Raw genomic sequence first — 24,249 nt, 5'->3', positions numbered from 1 at the left:
ATGAAATAACTGGTTGACAGAACTTTCAAATTAATTAAACCTCTATATTATACAAATTTGATGGCTAGATTTTTATCAATTTTGTAGATTTTAGGGCTCGCTAAGAGACAGGCATCTTAGTGTCTAAGAATACATCATCTAAAGTCAAAAAGTAGCTGTGTGATTCTAGGCAAGGGGCTTAAAATGTCTCTCTTTATTTCTATAAAATGGAGATAATAATATCACATAAAGGATATTATGACAATTAAATGAGATAATTTGTGTAAAATTATTTAAATGATGCCTTATGTGTATACAGTGAGTGCTCTATAAATGTCCACTATTGCTCTCTGATAGTCTGAATGTGTGATGGTCATCTCTTCACCAATGGATACTGACTGATCTTCTCTGTCTGAGGGGCACAGACAGCCAGCTTTTATCCTCCAGGCATGTGGGCAGCTTAGGAAAGGAAGCCAGCAGGGAAACAATATCTTAAGCAACACTGAAAGAAGCAAGAGCTAAGTTTCCTCTTAGATAAGGAGGGAAAGCTATTCATTAAGACGGGGCAGGTTTTGGAAGACTCCTGGGGTGTAATCAGACACTGAAGGATGAATGAGATACAGATACTTTTTGAAAAAGAAGGAAATTTATATCCTGCACATGGGCTGCTTGGCCTGTTCAAAAATCACAGACCCGCTAGGGGTGATGTTCCGTGCAAATATGGCTTGTGAAGATCATCTGAATTTGTGGCCACGGCTAATGTTTAAACAGCTTCTTAGATTCAAGGTGAAAATTAATGAGTTGCACGTAGCCATTAGTTCCTTAAGCTCACATCAGAATCAACCATATGAAGTAGCATGTAGTTATTTATATTACAGCTGAATGGCTTTATTAGCTTATTTTGGGAAATTAGATAACGAATGCAAGTACAATCTTGTTGAACCAGAAGCATTTACCGATTGTCTCTGTGAAAATGTAAGAAAGATTCAAGAAATGCAAGCAGAGAGAAGTCAGGTGAGTCCTGAAATCCCAGTGCAGTAGCATTTGGGAAGTGAATGATGGCCCCATGAGCCACAGGAAGGTAATGGATACATTACTCAAAGGTTTTGATTAACGCATGTGGTCTCACATTTCATCTGGCCCAACATGTAACTAATTGGTCATTTCTAGCAGAGCCCATGGGAGAAGAAAAACTTGTTGAAACAAGATCTAGTGAGCCAAGATGGGCTAGTAGTACACCAGACATAAGCTGCTGTGCTTTGGAGATACCTGCATAAAACATGAGGAAAGCCAGCTTTCATGGGGTTTAAAGCTTATCTAACAACCTCTGGTGACAAAGAAAGTATCCATCTCTTTAACGGCATAAGAACTGTGGCAGGCTCAGCCCTGTCCAGACTGCAAAGAGAACTTTGGGAATGCTTTCTGTTTGTTTTAAGAAAAGCCGGCCGAGAAGTTATTAAGAACAGGCAGAACATATCTGTCAAAGAAAGACAATGCAGTCCTCAAAAAGAGTGAGGCATGTTTGTGTATTTTAATAGAGAATTATCTCCAGCATTGGAAACTCAGCGATCAAATCAAGGTACAGACAGAATGATGTTTAGAGTATATGACCATTAATGTAAAAAATGCAATATACATACGCACAGACATAAAAGATGTTGCCTCTGAGGTGGGGAGTTGAGTAGCTGAGAGTAAGCAGGGGACTTATTTATCCTTTTACCTCTTGAATTTATTTCTATATGTACTTAAATTCAGATACGTTGTTTTTCTCAGTTGAAAATATTTAAAAGTTTAGGAAAAAAAAAAATAACACCCATAATGAAATTTTCAAAAGAGGTAGAATAGGTCTTTCCCTTTCCCATTTACGAAGTGAGCCATAATCATGCTGGACACGGGGACCAAAACGAGCGTTCGTGGAGATTTAGGATAAAGTGCTCCTCTCTGATATTTCACTCGAGGGTCCCTGAGTGTATTCGTTTGCTAGGATTGCTGTAAAAAAAAAAGTACCGTAAACTGAGTGGCTTAAACAACAGAAATTTATGTCCCACAGTTCTGGAGGCTTAAAGTCTGACATCAAGGTGTCAGCAGTTTGGTTCCTACTGAGAGCTCTGAGGAAAATCTATGCCTCTCCCCTGACTTCTAGTGGTCTTCTGAAAATCTTGGCATTTCTTGGCCTGTAGAAGCATCACCCCCATCTCTGCCTTCATTTTCATATGGTGTTCTCCTTCTGTGTGTGTGTGTGTGTGTGTGTCTGTCTGTCTGTCCAAATTTCCCCCTTCTTTAAGGACAATAGTCATATTGGATCAGGGGGCCCACCCTAACAACCTCATTTTAACTCAACTAATTACATCTGCAACAACCTGATTTCCAAATAAGGTTACATTCTGAGGCACTAGGAGTTAGGACTTCCACATATGAATTTAAGGGGGACACAATTCAACCCATAACACCAAGTAACATTCACTTATCCAGAATTACCTTGCTACAAAGGGGAAGTATATTGAAGTGTGTTTATAAAGCACAGCTAATGGGATGCATCTCATGTCCCAAGTGTATAAAGTAGATAAATGCTGGCATAGTTGAATATCTTAAAATTTTCGAGTGCATTACCATCCTCTGAGGAAAGAGAGGCCCTAAACTTGGTCAACGAAGAATTAACAGTTTCTACAGTCACAGCAATAAATCAGTAGAATTGATTCCCTCAGCCCCCTCCTCCTGTCAACGCCAGCTCAGGGTATAGCCTTTCACTAATGTCTATTAAGCACCTCCCTAGTGCCTGACACTGCTCTGGGAGCTGAGCACAGAGTAGGACAGAGTATCCGCCTTCCCTTCAGGTGGAGAAAAGAGACACACAAAGTAGTAATTACGTGATGTTGTAAGTGCTCATACAGAGATATGAACAGGAAAAGAGTACCCCTAACTGCAGGCAAGGAAGACTTCCTGTGAGAGGTGACGCTGGGGTTGACTTTTTTTTTTTTAATTTATTTTTGGCTGCGTTGGGTCTTCGTTGCTGTGCGCGGGCTTTCTCTAGTTGCGGCGAGCGGGGGCTACTCTTCATTGAGGTGTGCAGGCTTCTTATTGCAGTGGCTTCTCTTCTTGTGGAGCTCGGGCTCTAGGCATGCGGGCTTCAGTAGTTGTGGCTCGTGGGCTCTAGAGCGCAGGCTCAGTAGTTGTAGCACATGGGCTTAGTTGCTCCTCGGCATGTGGGATCTTCCCGGACCAGGGCTCAAACCCATGTCGCCTGCATTGGCAGGCGGATTCTTAACCACTGCGCCACCAGGGAAGTCCCTGGGGTTGACTCTTGAGGGTGGAGTCAGAGATAAATGTGGTACATGAAGACAGGGAGAGGCAAGAAGTAGGAGAAGGGGGTCCCAGGGGATGCTGTGTTCAAAGAAAGAGAGACCCAGACAGCCTTCCAGTGACCTGGGATGGGCACATAAGAGTTGGCGTTGAACCTCAGGTGCTGACGAGCTTCTGAAGCATTTTAAGCTTCAGCCGGAGGGTTTTGGACTGCCTTATTCTATAGGAAACCCTGGAGGATTTAGGGGAGCTACTTGGTCAGATTTCCTTTACAGGAAGACCTTTCTGAGAGAGAGTGAATAAAGATGGGACAGATTAAAGAGAGGGTGACATACAAGGAGATTTTTGTAGGTGAGGGGAAAAAATGAGCAATAAACTATGGCGGTGATGACAGGACTAGAGGAGATAGGAAATAATTGTTTTCTCTTAGTTGCATGCATTCATTTCATTTTCTTAAAATTCTGTATTACTTTTCAGATTGTAAAAAATTGGAAAAAAATTTTCAATGTCTGTGGAATAAAACAAAATGATCCTTAATTGCACTCTGGGAATAAGCGTTATTAGTTTTGTGTGGCTCCTATTTCTTTTCAAAATCATATATATGAACATATGTAGTCATTTACTCAAAAGCTATTTTTGTAAGCCGATCTCTCCACTGCATATATCACATTTCCCTATTCCATTAAGCGACTTTGTACAACTTGATTTTAATTGATGTGCCATATTTCTTTAGCCAATCTAGGGGACAGATTTGAAAACTATTAAAGGATTATAAATAGTATGAAGAGGTGACTGATGAGCTGATGAGGTATGTGGAAAAGGGAGAAAACCAGGAAACCCCAACTTCCGAGCTGAAGCCTCTCGCCCTACAGTTGTCTTCCTGTTTAGGCCTGAACTGGAGGAATGGTCAGAGGAAAAAGACACCCAGAAGGATCCGTGAATACATGTTCTAGTCAATCTCAACAATAGTGAAAATAACCACTCCTCGGGGCATGCAGACACAGCCCCGTGTTCAGAAACGGCCAGAACATTCATTAAAATAGATTAAATGGCTGTTCTGAAATCCTCAAAGGATATGGTAGATAAAACAAATGCACTCCTAAACACAGCTGCGGGCCGCCCAAATCCCAGCTGCACCTGATGAGCCACCTCAGAGAGAAGCAAGCTGAGACAGCCTTCTCTGCAAGGAGGCCAAGCCTCTCCAGGCACTGCGGCCCTGCCCAGTCTCTGCACCTGTCACTCACCTGACATATTCCCCGCATCCTGGGAGGGCACGCTTGTCCTGGCACTCCCTTTCCGCAGCGACAGGGAGAGGAGGTGGAGCGGCTGTTTCCAAGAGGGGCCTCAATCCCTGAGAGGCACAATAAGTCCAGTGGAGGCGAATAATAAAGCTTATTCATTTCCAAAGAAGTGAAAAGGGGAGGTACTGGCAAACAGACTAACTAATCAGGCGCTCAGGTTAAGTGCAGCTTGGTTTCCATTGTCTAACGCAACTCCTACACTTCTGAGATTCTTTAGAAAAGGTTTATGGTTGAAATATAACTTGTGTCTTTTGACCAGTCAGGAACTGAAAGACATTCCTCTTTTAATCTTATGAATGGAAAGTAATAAATTTCAGTGGCTTTCTTCTTTATGTTCATGGACCAAGTCACAGAACAAAATAGAAATAATCTCTTCTCTTGTGCCTGAGGTAGACTTTCAAAAGCAAAGGACTTTCCTTCCTCCTTCCCTCCCTCCCTCCCTTCCTTCCTTCTTACCTTCCTTTCTTCCCTCCTTCCTTTTTCTTTTTCTGAAGTGTATGAACTATTTCTGTTCTTACTTTAAGGGAAACTGCGGGGTTTAGAGTATATCTTTATGTGGAGCTGATAGGAAGGTGCTCTCATATCAGCATTTATTGCTCTATTGCTCTTCTCTTAGCAGTTATTCTGCCAAAGAGAAAATATGGGATGCACCTTTGTCAAAAAGCTCTCCGTCATTTGCAGTTCACTGAAACTCACTCATTCCCTCATTAAGCATTTATGGACCTGCTGCTACTTTTGTGCCTGGCATCATGCTAGGCATTCAGGAAGTGGGGATGGCTGCAACATAGCAGCCAGTCCCAGCCTCAGGAATCTCACAGTTGAGTTAGGAGATAATTTCAATAGGATGTGATGGGGGCTATAATGAAATGAAGCACAGGGTGCAAAGGAGAATCTATTGATGGTTCAAGGGTCGTTGAGCTTGGTTTTGCAGGGAAGATGCCTATGACTGTGAGGGAAGAGCAGGTGCAGGGGTGTGGGGTTACAAGAGAATGTGAAACATTTGGAGAACTGGAAGTACCTCAGTGAGATGGGAGCAAAGAGGAGAGGTATAGGTACTCCCCAGGAGACCCCTGGCCCCATCCTGCAGGTAATGGAGAGCCTCCGATAAGGATTTTAAGAAGAGGCATGATATGGTCAAATGTGCACTCAGTAAAGTGTTTCTTTGAACCTTTGTTCACTGCACCACTATATATGAGTGTCATCGTCTTATTAAACTAAAAGCTGAAATTCCCATTGGAAACCCTACCCTACAGTTCTTGTAATGGAAACATGAAGGTAACTCAGTACTTACAACCCTGGGTTGAAAAAAGATCAAGGACATTTCATAGATCTTATTGCTTTACTTTTTCTCTTAGGGCAAAGCACACATAAAAAAGACCCTCAGATGTTGCTCACTGCTACCAAGATGTTCTGTTTTAATCTTACATCTTTCATCCTAAATGCTCGTGAAAGACATGTTGCTTTTTGTTCAAACTTGGGCCAGTGACAAAGCTTTTCAAGTTTGTTGACCCAATAATCAGCCATTGCACTCAAAGACTTAGAGTGGATCAGTTTAAAAACAGCTATCAGTGCATCTGAACTACAGCTCCCAACCCCATATGCCTGGGCTTGCTGCTGCCACAGGGAAGCTCCCACTTCTTCCCAGGGGGGTACTGTGTTTCTCAGCCTGTTTTAGCACTAACATGTAAAAGCTGCTTGTGTCAAACATGGGTAAATGGCAAACTCACTTAGGAGATTAGCTCACCTCTATTCCACAGCAGGAGTGGCCAAATGAGATAAACCCCAAAGACTTATGGCAAGACGGATCTAGTGTCCCGTTTTGGAGAACGGCACAGGGGTCCTTATGGGAAGGAGATGGAGCCCCTCTCTGTGCTTATCTCAAGAGATTAGCTTTAAACACCGTAGTTTTCTCCAGTCAAGAATTCATTATGGAACTGTCACTTTCTATTTAAACATCTTTGAGCTCTTTATTTCTGCAGCCCTTGGCATTGAGATAAAAGGCTCTTAAATCACTCCTCCCCCCCACCAACTACTACACTGTATTAATAATTGCCATAGAATGAATGTTTGTCCCCCACCCCCCATTCATACATTGAAACCTAATCCTCAACGTGATGGTATTAGGAAGTGTGCCTTTGAGAGGTGATTAGGTCATGAGGGTACAGCCCTCATGCATAGGATTAGTGCTCCTTTAAGAGACCCCAGAGAGCCCCCTTGTTCCTTATGCCACATGAGGACACAGCAAGAAGATGGCTGTCTAGGAAACAGGAAGCGGGCTCTCAGCAAATAACAAATCTCCTGATGCCTTGATCTTGGAATTTCCAGCCTCCGGGGCTATGAGAAATAAATGTCTGTTTATAAGCCACCCAGTCTATGGTGTTTTTTTTATAGCCGCCTGAACAGACTAAGACAGAAACTGCTACTGAGAAGTGGGGTGTGGCTGTAACAAATACTGTAAAACATGGAGGCATTGGGTAGTGAGGATAATGGGTAGGGGCTGGAAGAATTTTTAGTATGCTAGAAAAATCCTACATTGAGATAAATGGACTGTTAAGGGTGATTCTGGTAAGAGCTCAGAAAGCAAAGAGAACTGTATAGACAGCCTCAGTCTTCTTAGAGAATACCTAAGTAATCGTGAAAAGAATGTTGGTAGAAGTATGGACAGAAAAGCCATGCTGAGAGGTCTCAGAGGAAAATGAGGAACATGTTATTGGAAACTGGAGGAAAGGCCATCCTTGTAATAAACTGGCAAAGGACTTGGCTGAATTGTGAGTGATGAAATTGGATATGTAGCTGAAGCTATTTCTAAGAAAAGTGCAGAAGGTACAGCTTGGCTCTTCCCAACCGCTTATAGCGGAGAGAAAAAACTTATAAAAAACTTAAAGATGGAATTAAGCAAAAAGGAAGCAGAACTTCAAGATTTGGAAGATTCTCAGCCTGTCCATATGGCAAAAAATGAGAACATGAAGAGTATGGCCAAGCGACTATTTTCTAAGGAGCTGAATATGACTCAGCCGTCTCAAGCCAAGTGTTGTTCTTCAAGACTATGGAAGAATGACCCTGAAGCCAATCCAGAGGCCATCACACACCACTCCTATCACAGGCCAGAGTGCAAGGGCCTAGGGAGCAGAGTGATTTCAAAGGGTGGGACCACCTTTCTGGGTCAGGTGAGGCAAGATGCCCCCTCAGTGCTTCAGGTGTGGGTCCCTGCAGGGAGGTCCCCCAGCTTGGGCTGCATCTAGTGGAACCATGGCATGGATAGGGTCCCCTGGGAGAGCCACAAGGCCCCAGAAGAGAACCACGGTGCAGCAGAGCCCTAGCAGAGAGCCACTAATGGGCTGTCCCACTGACACATGGGGTGACATTGCCACCCCAGTGGGCCTGGAAGGGAGAACACTAAGCCAAAAAGGAGTGTTCTCAAGCCTTGAGTTTTAATGCTGTTTATCCTGTTAGGTTTTGGACTTACTTGGAACCTGACATCCCTCTCTTCGTTCCTGTTTCTCCATAGGAATGGGAAGGTCTATCCTATGTCTGTCCTACCTTTGTATTTTAGAAGCACATAGCTTGTCTGGTTTCAGGGATTCACAGCTGGAGAGGAATGTGCCACGGGTTGACCTTGAATCTTGCCAATATCTGATTTAGATGGTATTTAGATGAGACCTTGGACTTTAGACTTTTGAACTGCTGCTGAAAGAAATTAAGACTTTGAGAGCTATTGGGATGGAATCAAGGCATTTTGTATGCAAAAAGAATATGAATTTCAGGGGGACAGGGACAGAATGCTGTAGGCTGAGTGTGTCCCCACAACATTCATATATTGAAACCTAATCCCCAATGTGATGGTGTTGGGAGGTAGGGCCTTTGGAAAGTTGTTAGGTCATGAGAGCGGAGCCCTCATGCATGTGATTAACGCCCTTGTAAAAGAGAGCCCAGAGAGCTCTCTTGTCCCTTCCTCCATGTGAGGACATGCGTATAGGATGTCTATAAACCAAGAAGTGAGCCCTCAGACACCAGATCTGCTGGAGCCTTGATCTTGGACTTCCCAGCATCTGGAACTATGAGAAATAAATTTCTGCTGCTTGTAGATACCCAGTCCATGGTATTTTTTTTATAGTAATCTGAATGGACTAAGACAGAAAAACTTCCTTTTACTGTCCTAAATTTACCTACCTTCCCCTCTGCTCCCCTCTCACCCCTGCCGTGTTCAGACAAACTAGCGATTTGTGAAAAAGTCAAAGTTCGCAATTCTGTCTTCTCTCATCACGTATCTCTCTCACCTTGTGTCTTTCTTGACAGAAGAATTCTCATCTTTTTAGCTCTCCTTATATCATGGTTTCCAGTCCCTGTCATAATTTTGGTGGACTTACTCTTTCTGTTCAATCTCCATTGTTCCCCTGGGGAATGACCAAAATCAATGCCACCAGGACCTCTGGTTTGAGCCCTATAGAACATTTAAGGAGAGAGGATTTGTGTTTGGTTTGGTTTAGTTATATTCTTTCCCCATCTCAAGAAACACAGGTAGATGTAGCTTACCAAGTGAGGTAGGTGATGTCCTTCTCTAGAAACTTTTATAGTTGAGTACACAATATTTCCTTGAGGAAAATTTGTACAATAAGCTAGCTATTCAATGGATTACAAAGACTATAAGCCCTACAATTAAGACCCTAAAGCAGAGCTAGATTAAGAAGGAGGTACTTACGTGCTTAGGGCACCAGCAGAAATCACAACCATATAGCTTTAACGAGGTTATCCAAAATTTCATAATCAGATCAAAGGGAAACACCATTTTGTGTTTTATTACTGCTTTTATTCGGGCTACATAAGGGAGGGAGCCCCATAATATCTTAGTGGTTGGAGACTTGGCCTAAAAGCCAAAGGCAGGCGGAGAAGGAGCTGGAAACAGGTTCGCCTTTGTGACACACTTGGTCTCTTCTGCCTCCCTTTGGCTCTAGTCTTCACAGAACGTATATCTGAGTGGGAATTGTGAGCACAGTGGTTCTGCTTCCATGGGTTCTGCTTCCGGTTTCTCTTCCACGGGTTCCCCCCATCCCCGCCAACCCTGTTCCAGTTTCCCTGGCATCCTCTTCCTCCAGTTCCACAGATCAACCCTATTATACTATTTTACATAAGGGACTTGAGCATCCGCGGATTTCAGTATTTGTGGAGGATCCTAGAACCCACGCCCAGCGGATACTAAGGGACGACTGTATTTGGCTTCTGTTCTCAGCAGAGTTTATGTGATGAAAGTAGGCATAGGTGGCCTTTGCTACCTCTAGCACATGTCACCACCACCACCATGCCGCCCCCAAGCCCCCCATCTCATGGTGTCCTCTCCTTCACTTCAGGGCCCCCCAAACATTTTTCAGATCCATGAGTCATATTAAATTAGCATTGGTTGTTGATAAATTAAAGGTTGTCTCCCTCCCAGGGTAATATATCAATATGGGTCAAAGTCTTAGCTAAAGAAGGAGTGTCTAGCTGTGGAATTCTAATTATAAGCTGGTGGAGTAGATGACCCGCCAGGGCAGGCTATTCCACTGCTTCTAAGCTCCCATTATATGGACCTGCATCATCCAAAACAGTAGCCACTAGCTGAATGGGATGACTAACATATAACTAATTAAAAGTAAATAAAATAAAAAATTTGGTTCCTTAGTCACACTGACCACATTTCAAGTGCTAAAGAGCCTCATGTGTCTCCCAGCTAATGTATTGGACAGCACAAATACTAAACATCTCCATTATCACAGAAAGTTCCATCAGACAGTGCAAATTTAGATAATTACTCTCTTGGCCTATGCAGAGGTGGTCTACCCTTACCCCAGTGCAGGGTTTCTAAGTGTTGGCACTACTGACGCTTTGGACTGAATCCTTCTTTGTTGAGGGGGATTGTCTCGTGCATTGTAGGATGTTTGGAAGCATATCTGGCATCCATCCCCTACGGGCTGGTAACACTTCCCATCCAGCTGTGATCATCAGAAATGTCTCTAGGGACCTCCCCGGCGGTCCAGTGGTTCAGAAATGTCTCTAGGGACCTCCCTGGCGGTCCAGTGGTTAAGACTCCATGCTTCCATTGCAGGGGGCACGGGCTCGATCTCTGGTTGCAGAACTAAGATCCCACATGCCGCGTGGCGCGGCCAAAAAAAATCGCCCCCCCCCCCCGCAAAAAAAATCTCTAGACATTACCAAATGTCCCCCCACAGGACTAAACTGCTCCCAGTTGAGAACCACCGCAGTAAAGCTGGCTGACACTTCGGGGGTCATAGAGGACATCTGTAAGCACACTTGTGAGCAAGATAGGCCCAGGGAGTTGTGAGCGCTTAGAGGACAGGGACTCTGCAGGGGGCAAGCCGTGCACATTTCACATGCTCTTGAAAGGTTACAGATGAGAAGAATTTCAGAGCGACGTTTATAGCCCAGAAAGATATTCTTCCCCTGGTCTTGAGAATTCCCTTGATGCTAAATTGTCATGTATGTCAAAGCTCTACAGAGCTGCAGGGAGGGCCGTAAATCAAAGGAAGGCAGAGAAGAGGCCCAGGGGGCAGACCGTGCGGTGAGTAAACTTATCCCAGCACGGGTGAACGGGGCTGTCCCCACTTCGGTCTGAGATTTCCAGCCTGGCGTGCTAAGCCCCCTGTTCCCAAAGTGGCTGTTCATGCGCTAACTGGTCATAACTGCGTCATCAGCAGCTTGTCAGCTGTAAATTCTCGTCCCAGGCCGGGTCTCTCTTCCCAGGACCAAAGTCATGAAGATGTTTGCCCTCGCACAGGCCTTTGACATGTGCTAGGCCACATTTGTATATTTGTCTGAGGGCCCTCTCCAGAGCTTAGTGCTTCCCTCTGACCCAGGCCAGCCTTTATGTGCTGTGCATTCCTCCTGACCATGACGTCATGCTTGTACCTCGCCACTGGAGATTGAATCCAAAGACCGGAGGACTTAAAAGTCTTAAACAAGCAAATGTTTTCCATTATTTAAGATGTTGAGGAAGGCAAATTCTGAAATATTTATGGCCACAGTCTCCTTTGTGGGTCGTCAATGACTTCTTCCCTTTCAGGAGGCATCTTATGGAGAGGGAGCCCTGGCCTTCTCCCCCTGGGGCCACTAACTCACAGCAAAGCTGAGTCAACCATTCCATGGGAAGACTGGTGAAAAGTTTATTCGCCACACACTTCTAGCTGAAATGAATGAAACCAAACCCAGGAGAAGTCCAAGTTTACCATAGAAGGCAAAGCAGAGACCAAGGACCGCCCTGTTTCCTGCAGACATGCATTTTAGATTTAGCTCGAGTTGTTTTTCTGTTTTCAGGGACGATGTCAATCATCTCATAAGTAAATGAAGACAATGATTCAACAGTTCTGTAAACATTGAGAGAAAAAAGAAACCGCCCCACAAAATGCTTTGTGTACTTCAGACTAGGGTGGGGTTGAGTTACACGGTGCCTTCTGGTGTCACCTCTGCTCTTTCCTTTTATTCAGGGCCTGTGAGAACTAAGCAGCTCCATCTGGAAGTTCTGCCCAGTGCTCTGGCACCATAGCAAGCCGTCCAGTGTGATGTGAGCCCTCTTCAGAGGGTCTAAATTATTCTCTACAGGTAAGACTGAAAAGCCCATTCTTTTATTCAGTGTTTCTCGGTGGGGATGCTTTTAACAACTGGGGTGGGATGACTCTTCGCTATGCGAGTGTCTCTGGCTTATAGCAGGGCATTTAGCATCCCCAACTTCTAGGCACAAAATGCTAGTGGTGTCTACCTTCCGTCATTGTCACAACCAGCCATCCCCTAACACTCATTTCCCAATAGCACTTGGTGGGCAGCACTGCCCCCCACTGAGCACATTGCAAGTGTACTGCTGTAGAATCTAGAATGTTTGCACTACCCATGGAGTATTTAGGTAGCCAACTTGCCGTTTATTTATTTTGCCAGCTGATTCTGCAGACCTCAGGTCTGAGACCCACTTTGCCCCATCTGCAGAGGGGTTTTGACCATTGCATTTCTGCCCCTAGAGTGAGATAGTATGGGGTGGGGGTGGGACAGACAGGAGAAGAGAATGACCAGCTGCTCAGTTATTCCATTCGTGATCCCTGCTGATCACCTAAGGTTGTAAATACACTCTAGGAGAACTCTCCTAGGCGTGGAGCAAGAGGCCTTAAGTTGGCAGGAAACATGAGGAAAACATGGAGATTGAAGTTAAAGAGGAGGTCCTTCATGGAAAAAGGCTGGGAAGATTGTAGGTTGTCTCTTTCGTGAAAAGAAGTTGAGGCTCAGAGATGCTAAGTGACTTGCTAAAGGTTAGACAGCTAGTTAGTGTCCTGGAACTATGGTGACCATGCCATACCAGGACAGTCCCCACTAGTCCTGTTGTCCCAGCAGAATTATCAGCATTAATCTCTCTCAACCTCAAAGGAGTCCCAATTTGGATAATAAATTTTATGATCACCCTACCTAAAACCCAAGTCTCTCTAACCATCAGTTCATCACTTTTCCCACTATACAGCCCTTCCTCTTTCTCGTTTTTTTGTGGTTCTCAAAACTTTTTCTCCTATTTGAGTCCATTTCTCATGTTTTCATAACTTCATCATCCTCAAAGTTTGGGGGACTATAAATGACAACTCCAAGTCCAGATTGCCTGAACTATGGGGCCGTTGGTTCCTAAGTGGACGAGGAAGCAAGACACTCCAGAAACAGGATCACTTGGGCCGCAGGCAAGTCCTCAGCCTTGACCAAGCCTTAGAAAGCCACCCATGTGCCACATCCTCAGTGCCCAAGGCTGGAGGTGGGGGGTGGGGGCGAGGAATCTGGTGAACATTCGTGATTTTATTTTTAATGAATCCAAGATGAATTGAAAAGAAATGCAGTGTGAAACACCACCCATTAGGCTATGAAAGTCCACTATGCCCAGATGATTCAAGCATGGTGTTCATATTCTTTGGTAATACTTTGAAATCCTTTGTGAACAATAAAATTTAAGTATAAGCAAGAAAGTGCTTCTCATAACAAAATAAAATCCCTTTTCCTTGTCTGCCCCATGGGGCAAAAAATACCAGTGTCGTTAATTGGGTATATCAGTACCACCCTCAAGAATTTCTTTGTGTCATAAACACACAATGCAATTTTGGTAGAGTCCCCCAGCAAGCTATAATCACGAGCTGGGAGGAGGCTGGTTCTGCAGCTGTGCTTGGTTTCTTTATTGCTGTTAATTTGCAACAGAACTAAATACCTGTGTAACGAGACCTTCTGATACCAAAGCTCAGTGGACTTGGGAGAAACTGGTTAAAATGAAAATTGGTTCCATATAGAGTTGGGAGAGTAAAATGGCTTCTTTTTAAAGTAAGGAATTTTGCTATTCTGATTTTTTTTAACACCTTTATTGGAGTATAATTGCTTTACAATGGTGTGTTAGTTTCTGCTTTATAACAAAATGAATCAGCTATACCTATACATATATCCCCAGATCTCCTCCCTCTGGTGTCTTCTTCCCCCGCTCCCTATCCCACCCCTCTAGGTGGTCACAAGGCACCGAGCTGATCTCCCTGTGCTATGTGGCTACTTCCCACTAGCTATCTCTTTTACATTTGGTAGTATATATAAGTCCATGCCACTCTCTCACTTCATCCCAGCTTACCCTTCCCCCTCCCCATGTCCTCAAGTCCATCCTCTACGTCTCCGTCTTTAGTCCTGTCCTGCCTGTAAGTCCTTCAGAACCTTTTTTTTTGTTTTTTAGATTCCTTATATATGTGTTAGCATACGGTATTTGTTTTTCTCTTTCTGACCTACTTCACTCTGTATGACAGTCTCTAAGTCCATCCATCTCACTACAAATAACTCAATTTCATTTCCTTTTATGGCTGAGTAATATTCCATTGTATATATGTGCCACATCTTTTTTATCCATTCATCTGTTGATGGACACTTAGGTTGCTTCCATGTCCTAGCTGTTCTAAATAGAGCTGCAGTGAACATTGTGATACATGACTCTTTTTGAATTATGGTTTTCTCAGGGTATACGCCCAGTAGTGGGATTGCTGGGTCATATGGTAGTTCTATTTTTAGGTTTTTAAGGAACCTCCATTCTGTTCTCCATAGTGGCTGTATCAATTTACATTCCCACCAACAGTGCAAGAGCGTTCCCTTTTCTCCACACCCTCTCCAGCATTTACTGTTTGTAGATTTTTTGATGATGGCCATTCTGAGTGTGAGTGTGAGGTGATACCTCATCGTAGTTTTGATTTGAATTTCTCTAATGATTAGTGATGTTGAGCATCCTTTCATGTGTTTGTGGGCAATCTGTATGTCTTCTTTGGAGAAATGTCTATTTAGGTCTTCTGCCCATTTTTGGACTGGGTTGTTTGTTTTTTTGTTATTGAGCTGCATGAGCTGGTTGTAAATTTTGGAGATTAATCCTTTGCCAGTTGCTTCATTTGCAAATATTTTCTCCCATTCTGAGGGTTGTCTTTTCATCTGGCTTACAGTTTCCTTTGCTGTGCAAAAGCCTTTAAGTTTCATTAGGTCCCATTTGTTTATTTTTGTTTTTATTTCCATTTCTCTAGGAGGTGGGTCAAAAAGGATCTTGCTGTGATTTATGTCATAGAGTGTTCTGCCTATGTTTTCCTCTATTGTGTTAGCTCTTCTCTAAATGTTTGATAGAATTCTCCTGTGAAGCCATCTGGTCCTGGCCTTTTGTTTGTTGGAAGATTTTTAGTCACAGTCTCAATTTCAGTGCTTGTGATAGGTCTGTTTATATTTTCTATTTCTTCCTGCTTCAGTCTCAGAAGGTTGTGCTATTCTGTTTAATTAAGAGGCCATTGTACAGACAAGTCTGCCTTCTAATGAGCTCTCTTCCTGACCACCTTGGAAAAACCTATTCACCAACTTCATTTATTCCGTGGTGAACAACACAGGCTCTGGTGCTATTTGACTCTTTCCTCTGGCTAAGGAGGCTATGTGATCTTAGGCAAGATCTTACTTAACCTTCCTTGGCCTCAGTTTCCCCAACGGTAAAACAAGGGTACTAGTGCCCACCTTATAGATCCTAATCATGTTGCTGTGAGGAGGGAAGACAATAATGCGTGTGAAGTGCTCAGTGTAGGGCCTGGTTCATATAGCTGCCATTATGGTTATTTAATCAAATGCTTCTGAGATCAGTTATATAACAAGTGTTGCGCCAGGTTGTGGGGCTTCAAAAATGAGTAAGATATGGGGCTTCCCTGGTGGCGCCGTGGTTAAGTCTCTGCCTGCCAGTGCAGGGGACACGGGTTCGAGCCCTGGTCTGGGAGGGTCCCACATGATGCGGAACAACTAAGCCTGTGCACCACAACTACTGAGCCTGCACTCTAGAGCCCACATGCCTAGAGCCCATGATCTGCAGCAAGAGAAGCCACCACATCCACTATAATGAGAAGCCCACGCACTGCAACAGAGAGTAGCCCCCTCTTGCCGCAACTAGAGACAGCCCGCTCACAGCAATGAAGACCCAACGCAACCAATAAATTAATTAATTAATTTGTTTATTTAAAAATAAATAAAATTTTTAAAAAGAATAAGGTAAAGATTCTGACTTGAAGTCCTTACATTCTAAGGGGGCATAGCAACCATATACGCAAATACTTACGTGGGGCTCTGAGGTGGCAATGGGAAAGAGAGCCTATTGACCTTGTGTTGAGTTTTGAAGCATGGATAAAAATTCTCCGGGCAAAGAAGGTGAAAGGCTTCCCAAGACTGTTCAGGATAAGTAACAATGTACCTGGATGAGTGGGAAAAGATGATACGACTTTTGTTTTGGTTCCAGACCAATTTTTACAGAATAGATTATGACTCATTTAAACAGGTGAAACAAAGCCTGCTGTTTGTACATTTTATTCTCTTTTCCCCCAGCCAAGCAAACAGAGCTGGGGAAACCGTGACGTCAGGAGGCTTGTTAGGTAAATAGAGCATGTTTCCCTGAGGTCAGAGCCGTCCGCTCTTCTCTCACTGGGGTCTTGCCCCAGACCTGCCCAGAACATTGCGTGCAGTAGAGTGACCCATGATAGAGCCCGCTCTCCAAAGTACTCTCCAAATTCCCTCTGACCTGCACGGAAAGATGTTTGAATAAAACATTTCACTGTAAACCTTCAAACTCAACGTTTCTAGAAGACTCCTTTGGGAATGTCCATGGCGTTGGGCTTCCTGCCATCTACCATTGACACCTCACAAAAAGTGGCCCTGGCAGAGACAGATCACAGAACTGAGGAGGACAGGTGAGTTCGTCCACAGACCCTTGAATGCTTCAGCTGGCTGGGGCCCAGATTTCCAGAGATATGGACATGGCATTTCAGGTCAAATGAAAGTGATCGTTTCAGAACTCTCCCCAGGAAAAACCAGTAAGGAGTGAGGAAGTGGGACCATGGAAAGGCACACTGCCAAGAGCGAAGTTGGATAGAAGGTGACTTGGATCAAACCCACAGGGGAGCTTGGAGCTGGTCCGGCCACATGACAAGGCTGTCCTGAAGGGGCAACACAGGAGCTGGGGTTTTTGTACCTCCCATTGCCTCGGTCATTGGTTCAGTGCCGCTCCCAGGGGACTTCAGTTCCTGGGCACTCACTGCCTGTGCACACAGGCTAATAGATCCCTATAGCCTCACAGCAATCCACTGTGGCTGTAGGAAGAAGCACATACAGGCAGGGCCCGGTGCAAAATGAAAATGTGGGAGCCCTTTTTTAAAAAGCAGGGGAAAGGTGCCAAATAAAAGGTACTAAAATAAAAGCTTTTTCCTTTCTTCCACAGTCTCTCTCTTGGCTTTTCATCGTTTCTTTTGTTGTTGTTGTTTTTTTAAAATGCCACTATTGAATGCCACTCTAAGTGAAGGAAAATTTAAATTTTAAATCATTAGCATATATTTTACCCCTTTCATTTCAATATTGTGCGATGCCTGTTTTAAATGCAAATATAAGAGCATTTAACGAGTATGCTAATCGCCAAAAATTACACAATTTGCATATTTCATTCTTAGCGTAACAGTGGAAAAGCTGCGCAAAAGTAACTCATCTGCTTCTATTTCATTTCTTGATGCATGCACATGTTACTAACAGTCCCTACCTTCAGCTTACTGATGAGTAAAGAAGGATGGAAAGGGAAGGGACTGTGGGTGGCCTAACCTTTCCCTTTCCTTCTCTGTCGTCATTTTTAGCATCAGTCAGGTCCTTGGCTAGGGCAGGAAAGTAATGTGAGGAAGAAAGAACATGAGAGGGCTCTTTGCTCATCCATGTTTCTTAGAAACCACCGCCTTCTTTCTGGGTTAGAAGCAAGCCTTGGTTCAGATGGAAAGTGTGGCCTCTTGGTGCTGTCAGCATCCCTCCCGCTCCCCAGCTAACTCAGTTGGAGACAAAACACACTTTCCTTGTACTCGCCTTGAGTCTCTGTGAACTCCCACACATTGAGGGTCCACTGGAATTTGGTGCTCATGGGAGCGTCTGTGAGAGTGGGGCAGGAAGAAGGGACAGACACACGGACCGTGTGCATGCTCTGTTGCCCCATCAGAATTCACTTACAAAATGCAAGCTCAAAGGAAAAACATTTAAGAATTTCAAAATGACAGCAGAGCATCAAACTCAGCATAGGGTCCTTCTGAACATGAAGTCCTGGTGACCACAGGGGTCACACACCCCCATGACGCTGGCCCTGCAGGCAGGAAGGCCAGATGCGTGAAAATGGTCAAGGGATCCCAGGGGATGTGGATGGAGTCCTGAGAAAGAAACCAAACCGGTAGGCCAGCCCTGCTGGGCGTGGCTCCTTAGAGGGGCAAACCCCGTTGGATGGCCAGGCTTCCCAGTTCCTTCTTCTTGTTCTACCCTCGTGGTAAAAATAGAGACAATTGCTAGGAGTGAGACGGCCTCCTCCCTCCCCTGCAGAGAAGAACACTTCTGCTTTGCCAAAGCTCTAGGAACACTTTCCCCGATTGTTTCATCATGGAAACAAGCAGGAAACTGGCTACGCTGAACACGTGATATGGAAAGAGGTTAGTGGTGATCCTCCAGCTTGCAGGACACCGGGTCACATGGTCCATCTGTGAGACTTTGCAATCCAGCAGCAGAATCCTGTGACTTGGGAGGTGTTTAGCCACCTGGAGGCGTCCTTCCATCACCCGTGACTCAGTCTTCTGCGTTAGCTTAGAGCAAGGTTTCTCAGCCTCGGCTCTGTTAACATTTTGAGCCAGTTAATTCTCCATAACGGGAAACTGGCCTCTGCGCTAGAGGATGTTTAGCAGCATCGCTGGCCTCTGCCTGCTAGATGCCATAGCATCCCCCGGTTATGACCATCAAAAATGTCTCCAGACTTTGCCCACTGTTCCCTGGGGGACATAATTGCCCTTGGTGAGAATCAGTGGCTGAGAGCACATGTGGGTTTTACCCTATGCTCTTAGCTAGGTGTATTATTCCACTTTGTTTTTTTTTTTGGTGGTACGCGGGCCTCTCACTGTTGCGGCCTCTCCCGTTGCAGACCACAGGCTCTGGACACGCAGGCTCAGCGGCCATGGCTCACGGGTCCAGCCGCTCCGCTGCATGTGGGATCTTCCCGGACCGGGGCACGAACCCGTGTCCCCTGCATCGGCAGGCGGACTCTCAACCACTGCGCCACCAGGGAAGCCCTATTCCACTTTTATATTAGCCTGTGTCTGCTTGGCTGAAAGCATCTCTTTGTCACATTTTCTTCCTTGTAGCACCATATCCTCCACTCCTGGCTATGTTAGTAAGGCTTTAGTGGGTAGTCAAGCCACTTGGTGTTAAATCTCCGTGCTCTGTGTCCGTCCAGAAAAGGTTGAGCCTTTGAAGATTGCTGTAAACTATATACACCCTGAGGCCTACAAAGATTTTCATTAGCTCACCATCCCTTTTCTCTCTCTCCTGGGGTCCTGGCTGCTAAAATCTAGCAAGAGCTCAGCCTAGTCCTGTGTCTTATTGCATTGAATCCTCAAGGAGAAGAAAAATCAGTCTCATAAAATGGCATACCCGTGCTTACAGGTGGGGAAATGAGGCTGGAAAGTAATAAACAACTTGCCCAAGACGATCTAGGTAGTAAGTTGAACTTGGGTGTTTTGACTGCTCATTGGAGACCCTTTTACTTCTAATGATGCTTCTCAACTTCAGTGCCTGTAAGAATCACCCAGGGGAGTTTGTGAGCAGTGCAGCCTCCCAAGCCTCCCCACAGAGACTCAGTGGGTAGGTCTAGAGCAGGCCCCAAGAATCCGGATTTTAAACCAGTGTCTCCACAGATTCTGATGCAGGTGGTCTGTGCATCTCACCTGAGAAACACTGAACTCCATCCTGCTCCGTTAGGCCATGATTTCTGGTGAGCTGCTGGGGAGGGGAGAAGAAGAAAGGGGGACATACAGGAGAAGGGTTGGGAGCGATTAAAAGTATCTGCGTCCCCTCCCACATCCCCGCAGGCTCGGCCAGGTGTCTGCCTGGCAATACTGTGTCCAAAAATCCAGTCCCCACTGGATGCCCCTTGGCTTCTCCTGCTTCTCTGCAGCCAAGGAGCATTTGAACGGCAGGCGGGTTCCCCCAGCTCAGGCCCCAGGTGCCAGGGCCCAGGCCACAGTCAGTCTACCTGCCAATAATCCACAAAGCACTTTCATCAGTTTAGCTGAGTTATGGGAAGTAGCCCAGTCATATTGCATCTGTTTGTCCACAGATACTTTCAGAAATCCTTGGCCTTCCCAGGAGACTTTTCCTGGAATCTTTGCCTGCCCTGGCTTGATCATGAAAAACCTGGATCAGCCCGGAAGTTGGATGTCTGCTCATTTGAGCTTTCAAATAGTCTGGTAAAGGAAGGGGTCCAAGACATCTTGGTATGATGTGTTTCCAGCAAAAAATATTAGCACAACATAATAAGAATAATATTTGGAGGGCTCAGTTCCCATTAGAATTTGGCAAATAAAGCCAGAAGATCTCCTAGGTTCAGCTCTAGTTTAAGGGAAAATAATGGCCGATGCAGGTTTGAGTTTCAGAATTGGGTTTCTTCCAGCTCCCTCGAGAGACCAAAGAGAAGACCTGCAGAGGAGCACGAAACGCCGCTCATTGAACCTGCTACTTGTTTGCAAGCAGTTGTGTGTCTGCCCTAAAAACCCCACTGCGTTCACCACACTTTGAAATCAGTCTCCGTGACGTAACACACCCGACTATTCGCCCACACTTAGTGCAGGGTTCAGTGTCTGAATCATGACAGCAGTGGCTGCACTTGTCTGTTTGAACTGTGGCTGCTGGTGGCTTGGCCTTTATTCAGTGAGCTGCAGCTTCAGGAAGGAGCCAGTCCTCTCCTGTGGCACTGATCTAGCACAGCCATTGTCTTTAATTGTTCTTCTGTGGGCCCACCTTTTCCAGAAAGCTAAATTGGAAGCTTAGCCTCCAATCCTATGGACTGTTCAGAAGACAGGTTGTCAGCTCACCAAGCTGGAACCTGGGGGGACCAAGGTTCAGAGAAGACAGGCCTACCACTTGTGGGGTTTACACATCTCCTCTGTCCCTGGGAGGAGGGCTGCTGGGACCTGTGTTCACTGTCATCGTGTGTGTTGTCATTGCAGAGCTGGCCGCACATGTAGACGGCGGGTAACCCAAGGTGTACATTCCAAGAGGTCTTCCCATGCAGGAGAGTTTTCTCTTTGATGGAGGAGGAAAGCTGAGCGGTGTTCCATGAGCACGATCTGTGCCTTGAACCAATGAAAGGCAGATAAAGAGCTGACATTCCTGAGGACAGGCTTGCTCCCCTTCTCTGATGGGGCGTCACAGTCAAGACTTGAGCAGGCCCCCTCATAACTGGAAAGATGGTCTCTGCTGTGGGAGTGATGTTTCCCCAGAGCCACCCTCTTCCTCTCAGATGAAGCAGCTGAGATGATGGGCTACCACCTTCGAGGCTTGCCAGATACCTTAGCACCCAGAAGGGGCTGCCTTGGACCATGTTCTGGTTGCTAGAAGGGGGTTTCTTGACAGAACACACAGTCATTCTGTCTTTTTAAGTCATGAGAGTGGGTGGGCCAGGTGAGAAAATTTGGGAAAGCAGCACAAATCCATATTTCCTGTTAGAAACACAAAGTCCATCAAACGTGACGGTTGTGAGCTTCACCCGTCCGAGTGAAGCGGGTATTCGTGCTTTCTCTGTGGGACCTAGAGAGTAGCAGAGGCCTGGATGGTGGCCATTTGCTGGGGCAGGAGGTGGCAGAGAAATTAGCAGCGGTTGTCATGCCCATCGGGGCATCTGGTTGGTTCTTAGATGGGTGGGTGTCTGGTTGTCATTTCCTTGGAATGATGGAGACCAATGGGCTTTCCCACTTGTGTCTCAAACCATGGAGGCTGGAGCTTCCACTCGGGCAGGCTAGTCCCTGGGGCCTGGGTTGACGGATTCAGCAAAATATAAACACAGGCCACCGGTTAAGTCTGAATTTCAGATAAACAACAAATAAATTTTAATATAGTTTTCAGCATATCACTTTAGTATGCAAAGTATTTGTTGTTTATCTGGAATTCACGTTTAACTAGGAGGCCTGTTTCCTATCTGTCAGCACCACCTTGGGCAGTCCCAAGTAAACTCGGAAGTTGTTTCTTCAGACTTTATCATCCATGATGAAGGTGAGGAATCCTCATTTTCAAGGAAAAGAGCAGTTTAAGGTTACTTACCTTAGTGTGGGTTTTGAGTCACTGTTTTCTCTCTCTCTCAGACATGGTAAAATTTTAAGCGTGGTTTCTATCGTGGACTATGAGAAATAGGAGATTTTGTCCCCAGGGAAGGAATTTCCAGTCTCATTCCTACAGCGCTTCAAAGAGCTGTGGGTTCCTCTCATTCATGCACTCTGCTCTTTTCACTTGGCAATCTTTCCATACAGAAAGACCTTATTCGTTCCTTTTTACAGCATCATAGTACTCCAATTGTGTGGATTTGTATAATTTATTTAACCAATTCTATATTAATAGAAATGTAGGTTGTTTCTGATACTTTGCTCTTCCCAACAATGCTTTACCGAGTGACATTCTACTGTGTCTTTTTTGCACCTGTATGATTATATGTATATACTTCTTTTTTTCTGCACCCATACAATAAATTATCTGTAACATAAATTCCCACAAATGCTTTTGCTGGGTCCACAGGTGTATGCATGCGTAATCCTGATGGATTCAGACAAGTCACCTGTCATAGATATTGCACTGACCACACCTCCTACAAGGGTGTAGCATTGCCTGTCATGACTACTTCCTGAGGCTTTCTTGGGATGAGGAAGAGGCTAGAGAGTATGGGTAGCTGTTTAATTAGAACATTGTGTTCCCCAACACACTGTTCCCAGAAGTTACCGTTGAAATTCTTATTTCAACTCAAGAAGGGAATATTTTTATTTTTTAAATTATAGCGAAATAAATTAGGACTCTTTTGGCTGCAAGTAATAAAATACAGTTCAACTCAGCTTGGTGGGGGATAGGATAGTGAGAAAGGAAGGGAGGTGGTCATCCTAAGGACAAGGATATAGCTCATGGTACCAGAGGCAGAAATGCAGCCACGCGCCCAAGTTTGCACTTGGAGAGGGTCTGCATGAGTGACTCAGTGTGTGTGTGAAGGACTTTGACTCTGAACTTTGGTCAGGCACCAACCCCAGGTCCAGGCAGCTGTGAACACTAGAGCATCATGTTGTCCAAACTGAAATCTGGAACCTGCTACCCTAAGTGAGCAGAGAGGCTGGGCAGATATTCCAAATGGCATCGGCTACAACCACAAATACAATGATTTATCTTCGTCTCTTTAATAGTATAACAAAGAGGATTACAAAAATAGAGCAGACGTGAAATGAATTCTGAGTGCCCGATAAATCTCTCATGTAAATCACTCCGGTCCTTTCTGAGGTTATCATATGGCAGAAATGAGTCAGGTATGAAGTGGACAAATTCTCACCTTTGCTACTGTTTCTATTCAGCACATAGTTTCCTAATAACTGGGTTATCAGAGAAGCTTTTTAGAGTAAAAATAAATTATTTTAACATTTTTTAAAACAAAAATTTCTCTTCATGGGTTTCCAAAAAACAAAACAAACAAACAAACAAAAAACCCCACAGATTTCAGGGCTGGCCTGTAGAGCATATTTCAAAGTGATGTGTGATGTCACTTTAGGAAAGTGAGCTGTTTCTTTTTTCAACCTAAAGACAAAATGGCCAGGGAGAAAGCAGCCAAGTCTCTGAGTAATCTTATTGAGGGTTCAATTTTCTAAGTATGACCTTATGCTAGCAACAGCTCCTAAGTAACAAGAAAACAAGCCAAGCTAGGAAGTCTCGCTTCTGCAAGACAAGAGACTCCAAGGCAGCAAAGTCAGAAGGTTAATTCTAGTTACATAACAGGAATGAGTCCTCAATGCCATCAGAGATTACAGACAGCTAAACGGTCACGCGCTCTCTCCCTACAGTTTTGAAGCACATAGGCTCTCACGGACTTCATCCACCTCACACCTTCCCTTCGCTCTCCCCTCCTTCCTTATTTCCTTTTTTTTCCCTTTTATTTTCCATTCTATGCTGTATTAGTTAGAGTTCTCCATAGAAACAGAAGCAATAACCTGAAGACATGTATATATGATTTATTATAAGGAAGTGGCTCATGTAATTAGAGAGATGGGCAGGTCCTAATATCTGCAGGGTGGGTAGGCAGGCTGGAGACCCAGAAGAGCCA

General features: G+C 44.8%; 1 protein-coding gene across 1 annotated transcript in view; it reads left to right on the top strand.

Moving 5' to 3' along the window:
* NEDD9 (neural precursor cell expressed, developmentally down-regulated 9) overlaps nucleotides 1-24,249 on the top strand; it is a 281,456-nt gene that overhangs the window by 135,708 nt on the left and 121,499 nt on the right. The window contains exon 5 of the mRNA XM_024763725.1: nucleotides 12,056-12,170. The gene's annotated coding sequence lies outside the window, so the exon portion shown is untranslated. The remainder of the gene's footprint in view (nucleotides 1-12,055; nucleotides 12,171-24,249) is intronic.

Source organism: Neophocaena asiaeorientalis, unplaced genomic scaffold, assembly GCF_003031525.2.
Source record: "Neophocaena asiaeorientalis asiaeorientalis breed wild unplaced genomic scaffold, Neophocaena_asiaeorientalis_V1.1 scaffold427, whole genome shotgun sequence".
Lineage (NCBI taxonomy): Eukaryota > Metazoa > Chordata > Mammalia > Artiodactyla > Phocoenidae > Neophocaena > Neophocaena asiaeorientalis.
Note: the sequence above shows the minus strand (reverse complement) of the source record. Positions and strands in the feature narration are given on the sequence as shown.